Here is a 7991-nt window from a genome sequence, read left to right as displayed (position 1 = left end):
ATCTCTTGTTAATCATATGGACACTTGCTCTCAGTTTTCCTGCAGCTGGACCACGTGAATTTTATTTTACAATAGAGAGTCTCAATAACCAGGTTCTGGTTGCTCTGAGAAACACTGCAAAGAAGCAGGCAACCTTAGAAATATGCCTCACTTCTGATCAGTTGACGTCCATTCCTTTTGTAAGTAGCGTGATCCATTTTCATCTCTGGGCCTGGAGGGGAGTTTGAAAGTCCAGCTGGGAAGCCCCCTCCTTCCGGTGGGGCAGGCCACACTTCCTCCTGTTTCTTTTCCTTATTCTTTATGATATTCCCCCACAAAGTTGAGAAGCTATGCCAGACGTTTAAAGGATTTCCAAGATAGAAATCCACACTTCAATATTAGTGTTCTCATAAGACAGGGTTAATTCACTGAAGAAGGTAAGCCTTTAGCAGTCCCCTCCTTTTGGATGTTCCCAGTTCACAATCTTCCTTCATTCCCTTTGGGCCCCCATCCTTCTGAAAATTCTTCTAACTCTGTCGTCTAACTGCTCATCAAATGTCTAAAAGCCTAATTCCTACCCCACCTCCCTCACCCCACCTCCAGGAGCCCTGTCTCCCTCCAGTTTCACATATTCCTCTTTGCTTATCTTTATATCTATAAACTACCATGGAATCTGTGCCTGACAAGCCTCCCCTGCGAAAACATTAATTCTCAGGCTCAATGTAGTCTATTTCAATGAGAAGGAAGAAATATATGTTTTAAACTGTGACAATTTGCAAGATTGTCTCTTCCACAATGAAGTTAGTATTTTGCATTATTAGGCAGAACACTAGCTATTTTTTTCCTTCATTCTCCCTTTCTGTTCTGCCTCATCATTTTTATAAAAATAAGCAACAGCCTTAAGAGTGAGTCATACAATTTTCAATTGCCTTGTACTGGCTGCTTTGAAAGTGATTAAATCCTCGGGCATCAGTGGCTAAATCATTTCAGTAATAGAGTCAGCATGCGTGAAAAATATAATTTTCTTTAAACAATCAAGAGTCCTTGAATTTTTCTCTTTTTAATAGAAAAGAACTGGGTAGAAGATAATACTAATTCCCACCCACATGAACATAATGAGAGACTATCCTATTGTGTCAACTAAGGTGAGCTTTTCTTTCGATAAGTGCGGCTTTATAAAAAAAAAAAACAAAATAGAATTACCTTATCTATTTTTGTTTCACATAGAAGCATTGGAAAATATTTAATTTTTAGTAATGTCTTCTAAAAAAACGTTTGAAAACCAATGCTCTAAGATAAAGGAGATATGAAATTTAGCAAATGTTTTGCCGTGACATAATCTCCCTTCCTTTGCTTTCTCCACAGAAATGAGAAAAGAATAAAAATTTGTTTAGTTTTGGGGAGGGAACGTCAAATGATGAATAACAGTTGAATATCTGACATTCTCATAATGAGCTATATTCACCTTTAAAGCATGAGTTCCCGTAACTATCCACAGCATAAAATAGGACTTAGGAAAGAAGTTAAAGACAGTACTAGTTAAAGCACAGTTCCTTGAAAGTGGCTAAGAAAAGAATAAAGATTCCTCTAGAAGAATAAAGATTCCTCCGAATGTTCTCATTTACTTTATGAATAAAGTTTGTCTTTTAACGATTTTATTTGGAACTTGCTTCACAGTTTCTTTTCTCAAGCTAGAGATCAGGGAGTTCAATGAGACGGTCCCACAAATTCAGTATCCGAATCACAGAATAAAGGAAGGCTCTGGTTCTGGGCTTTTTTGTCCATGGCCACAAAGAATTGCAGGTTGGAGGGTGATACAGGCTGAGAAACTCCATGCATTGCCCTCTGCTGAGAAAATTTTTGAGATTACCGTTCCTTTGCAAGTATAAGAATAACGGAAGCAGGAGAGAGAGGGAAAAAAGATCAACATTAGGAAAGCGTACCCTCTCTGCTGGTTTGCATGGGTCACAGGTTAGCTTCAGGAATGTTCCAGCAATAATAGCCCATCTCTTTGGCACTGTAAGGTGAAGAGTGAGGAGATTTGCACATAACCAGCCTTCTAGCCAGGTCTCTGTGATTAGTAGCATATAGAGCTCGTGTCTCCTGGTGAGCCTAGATAGCTGTGGGTAACCAATGGCAGCAAACTGGTGGGACTGCATCACTGTGGACGGGAAAATCTGTGTGTGAGAGAAGAAAACATGGGCTGCAGAACCCCTAAAATGGATGACCTGTCTCTGCTTGCAAAGCAGGCCAATCACTGAAAACAAACTCATGTCAAACATGAGAGACATTCGTCAAAGCCAAGAAAAGGGGGCGGTGTGAAGCCCAGAGGAACAAACAGTAACAGAGAATATAACATTTCCCAAGAGGATACATAATTAAAAAGGTAAGAGCAGAATAATAAAATACAGTTACCAGCTCTTAGTGATTCCCAGTAGGATAAACTCAGACTTTACTCTGACTTTTCATTTTAGAGAAGAGTCAACAGAAGAATATCAATGAAAGAAAAGTTTTGCTTAATATAAATATATTAACATAGACTAGACTAGACTAGACTAGAGAAACCACTTTTAGGTATAAGAGATAGAAAAGCCATACAAAGCACTGTTAATGTATAGTTTGGGTCGGTAGGCCATTCTTTTTTACAGTATCTATCTTTGAGTTGAGGCCTCTAATTTCAGGAAATCCTCACTAGCACTTTCCTAGAGAGGAAACTCTGAATAGTCTTGGATTCATTTTTCCATATGTTTTCATCTTATAAATCTTCATAGAACCAACATATAGCATTCTTCCTGTTCTCCCTCCTTTTACCGCCCTGGACCAACAAAGTCTGTGCCCATTAGCTCCTGCCCCCACTCCAGCATTGCCCTCATCTCTGTGCCTATCTGATTTCATTAAAACTATATGATAGTCCTCTAAGAATAATTAAAAAGGACACAAGGACAAAGACACTTATTTTATCCTATGTCAAAACTCATCTCATTACATGGGAGTATCAAAAATGATGGGAGACAAGAGCACTGTCTCTAATAAAATACAGAGTGGCCAGAAAGTGTCATTTTTAGGATATCCACAAAGAATAAGTCTCTCATAAAGCATTTATCCAGATTTTGATAGATATACCAGTTTCTACTTATTTTTGCTTTGAAAACAAATCTCTCCTAGTCTATGAAAGTTTAAATAAACTTGGTCTTGATCTTCCTTTGAGATTTTTTTTCTGTATAGTTATAGTTCTTGTTATGGAAAGATTGATAAGTAGTTTTTATTTTAGATTTTGGTAATAATAAAACACTTAATTCTAGCATAAAAACCTATAATAATTCCCTTGTAGAACCAGTTTTTTTTTTTAAGATTTTATTTATTATTTATTTGACAGAGGTAGAGACAGCCAGCGAGAGAGGGAACACAAGCAGGGGGAGTGGGAGAGGAAGAAGCAGGCTCATAGCGGAGGAGCCTGATGTGGGGCTCGATCCCACAACGTCGGGATCACGCCCTGAGCCGAAGGCAGACGTTAACCGCTGTGCCACCCAGGCGCCCCGTAGAACCAGTTTTAATTAAAAATCATGACTGTTGTTTCAGAATAATTTATTTGGCGTGTGTCATAATATGACGTGTGTAATCATTTTACATGATTCTTTCCTGTTTTTCTGAGGCTAATTTTAAGTTGCTTTGTATCTCCAAAAGCACACAAATTAATTCCTTGATTATCATAGTTAATCAATGTTTGCTCATTGACTCTGGTTTATAGATGTATTTATTGATGACATAGTTCATTCCTGAACACTTACTGAACATTCGTATGGAAAATTATCGTGCAAGTGCTTAAGATTTACGATTGCTTCAAGGAACCTTTACAACTTAGGTGGGCAGGAGAGGAAAGGGGAAAAATAACTAAAACTACTGTGCTAGCTCTATGAACCAGGATCATGACAGGTGCTTAGAATATTATTTAATCCTGCCAATGTCCACATGAGGGATGTGTTATTATTCAGAACTGAAGGGGAGGAAACTAAGGCCTGGAAAGTTTAATAAACCCAATGTCACACAGCAAGTGTGAGAATTCAACCCAAGTCTGTATTCTCACTCTCGCTAACACATGATGCTGAAGGAAGCTGGCCAGTAAGATTGCATACATGCCAGACAAACGGAGGAGAAATCAGCTTCTCCAGGTTGGAATCATGGAAGAGATACTATTTGAGAGAATGTAGATTGAAGATGTTAGTAGTGGTTCATTAAACGTTCTTGGGCCCACAGCATAATGTGTTCGAGAAAACACAACTTCGTTTCATACATGGTCATGTGACTAGAAAGTTCTGCTGGAGTCAGGCTGTGAAGGGTTTTATGTGATGTGCTAGAAGGTTTGTACTTCCTACCGTAGCCTACAGAGTGCTGTTGGTGAGTGGTGTGATCTGACGGAGTTCTAGAAGGGGTAAGTAGGAATCAGCGTGGACAGGGGGCTGGACTCAGGTTAGGGTGGTGTTCAGGATTCCATTTGGGAAGTCATCCGCGTGTGATGGGGGTGTGAAAAGAGGTGGTGGCAATTAGGAAGGACAGTGGATGATAATTAGTGGGAACTAGTTAAGAAATTGAGTAGTGGAACTTCGTGGGTGATTCTGAGTGAGGGTGTGAGAAGGTAGGGTGTGTTCTTTGTGGCTTGGGGATTTGGGCATGCTGTAATACCATCACTCACAAGACTGGAAGGGAAGAGGGGAGCTGCTAATTTCTCTTGTGTACTATTTTAATCACTTAAAAAGGTGCTGATGATTGATAAAGAATTACTTTCTTTGTCTTGTGCTCAGTATGAAGCCTACTTGGCATCCACTTGGAAAGCATTTGTGATGCTTCTTTATATGTATTAGGCCGAGGTCAGAATTTTAAACATTGAACCACATTGCGCAAATTCACGAATTCTTTTATAAGCAAGTCGGGCTGTGTGAAGTACCACAACAACCTGAGGATAGAATAATGTCATCACGTATATCGAGGGAGCCTATCAATCATCTTTCTGCTCACTTCCTCATGTCTGAGTGCTAAAATTGATGAACAAATCTAAGGATCCATTTGACGGTCAAAATAAAATATTGATTTTATTACTAATAAAGTTGGATTGATCATGCAAGAGCATAGTCTATCTCCCTCTAACACCTAACACCGTGGGACCAGTGGGATCTTGATTTGCCCTCCCCCTTTTGCTGGGGGCAGGCAGCACACCTACTTCAGCCTGCTGGTTGCCTAGCAACCTAGAGAGGTCTGCCTGGATCAGCCAGCAGACCAGCCTGCTGGTCTCTTCACAACAGAACATAAATTGATTTAATATCAAGAACACACTGCACCCTCAGCCAAAAATGCATTCTCTAATCTATTTCTCATCACAAATTATGTCTAGCCACGTTTTTCAATATAGCCCAACAGAAGACGCTGTACGATGAGCACTCATCAGTGTGAAAATATGCCATAAATATAATGCCAACAAAATTAAACTGCATATAGATATCAGTTCTGAATATGAATCTTCTTATTAAAATTTCAGGAAGAAATTAAAATATAAATACAAAATACCCTTTGGTTGTATATTAAAGTGCAAAGAATTAAGGGTACAAAATTCTTCCCTCCACAATTTCATATTCATCTTATTCTAAGGTTGAGGGGCCTCATTTAGGGTCATGGTTCCTTCTGTGGCTCATTTCTGGGCTCTTTTCTGACGGAATGGGGTGAGCCTCCTTTCATACTTCCCAATTTGAATTGCCCTACTGTGGAGGCTTTCAATTAATTTCTATTTTCGCATGTGGAAATCTTTCATTTTCACAAAACCAGGCAGGTACCTAAAATATTAAAAACAAAAGCAAATTCCTAGCCATATAGTAATACGCCAAGGAAAATAATATTTGCAGGACCCAGTTACATGATATAACTTCAGCTCAACTGCTATTCTAAACGAAAACTACATAAGAGACGTAGTGGTTCTAGGGGTAGGAGTGTAGGCAGAGAAGTGTGAGAGAAGAGAGTAAATCTTCATGTTAGCCGTCAGAATGCCCATCAGCCTGTGTCGGTTGCCTGGAGCCCATGAACCATGGATTTGGACTTAATATCCAATTGTGAGAAATATCTTACTGAAAAGTTCATTATTGTATTAGGCTGCCATATTCTGGGGAAGGGTTCACCTAGAGATACTTCTTCTTTAATAGAGGATTTTTAGATATTCTTGTTTCTTGTAGTATTCAAAAATGTACAGTGGTGATCTCCTAGTTTCCAGGTTCTATTTAAGGTTCCCTTCCTTTGACACAAGTTTTCCAAAGACAGGGCCCACATTCATTTTATTCACGTCCTAAAGATTGTAGAGATCCTAACTATTGTACATAATAAATAATCAATAAATATGTGTTGACTAACACATCCTCCAGTACACGCTTCACATTCTAATTTCCGTTTCTTTTGAGGCCTGTGTTCTTGTCGTGAACGAATGAAGCACCGTCATTCTACCTCACTTTATAATCAGGGTACCCCACATTTGTAAGTCTGGAAGCAAAAATGGCCTTGTAGTCTCCCCAGCCCAAATCTCCTTCCTGCTATAGAGGTGATTTGCTCTAAGTTTGACTGCACAACACCGTATCCCATGCTACTCAGTGCCCACCCACTACAATTGTTTCAAAATGTTAGAGATTTGCCATTTCATTGCTTCTTGCCCCAGATAAGTGAGTTTTAGAAGAGTTCTTTCATATCATTGCTCAAAGATGACCAATTAAAGCAAAATATGAAGATTTAATGTTAATATGGTAATGGGCAAAACCACCATGTTTTAGAAGTCTTCTGGCCCCAGGCCATTTGACATCAGGGCTTCATTCCTATGTTATCGTGAACAACCCTGTGTTTAATGGTGATATTTAGGTCCAAGAACTTTGCCTTTTCTGTCTTGAAAAATGTTGCCGTTATCTCTGGAATGTATCCTGATTATGCCACTTGTCTTCCACAGCCTTAGAATAAATAAATCTGGTTATTTCACTGACTGGTGTCCTTGACTTATGTTTCATGTCTAATATTTCAACTAGCTGGCACCAAGCAAATGAAGGAGGAATTGTTTTTTTTATTTGTTGGATAGTTCAGCAAGGATTTCATACCAAGAAAGAAATATTTCTTTCTGTCCCATTTTCATCTCCCATTTGCATTCCTTTCTCTATCCATACGCCCATTTCCCCAACCAGAGAAGTCGGTCGATAGCTGTATGAAATCACAGAATTAGTATTTCAAAGTTGGAAGGGAACTTAGAAATCATTTAGTCCAGCGGAAGAATATTATATTGATCTCTTTTACATATTCTCTCTTAAAAAACGATGCTCTTCCTCAGTAAGATATGGTCCTAATATAATTATCTTATCCCAGCATTCTAGCTGACAGCCTTTGTCATATTCTCAAGATAGGAATCATATGCTTTGTTCAGTTTGTTATAAGGTCATTTTTACATAAATAAATAAGGGAGATGAGAAAGCTCTCCCTTTCAGTAGAAAACCGATTAGTAAGTATTATAGGAATGATTAAATTGGAAAGCCATTATTTGGCAACCATCATAATAATTGATTCAGGCAAGAACCATACATGGATGCTAAAACTAGCAGGTAAAATTTCAAGTAATAGAATATTTACATAATCTCAAAGTACCCCTCCTCCCCATTAAAGATCACTGTTAATTAAGAAAGTAAAATAATAACTTTGCACTTGAGTAATCTGGCACCTTAACCAAATGTTCAAAGTTAACCTCACTAGTAATTGGAAAAAGAGCCTAAGCCACAGCAAGAACCTCCTGGTATGATATACTGGGAAGAACAAAACATCATTTCTGAGTTAGTCCTTCCCAAAATGCATAACCTGAACCCAATGAGGAGGGAACATCAGGCAAATTCAAACTGATGGATGTCCTACAAAATACCAGGCCTAAAATCTTCAAAAACATTAGTATCTTGGAATACAAACCATGACTCAGGAGCTATTCCTGGTGAAAGGAAACCAGAGATAAATAA

Source organism: Ursus maritimus, unplaced genomic scaffold, assembly GCF_017311325.1.
Source record: "Ursus maritimus isolate PB19 unplaced genomic scaffold, ASM1731132v1 scaffold_16, whole genome shotgun sequence".
Lineage (NCBI taxonomy): Eukaryota > Metazoa > Chordata > Mammalia > Carnivora > Ursidae > Ursus > Ursus maritimus.
This window is presented reverse-complemented; position numbering follows the sequence as displayed.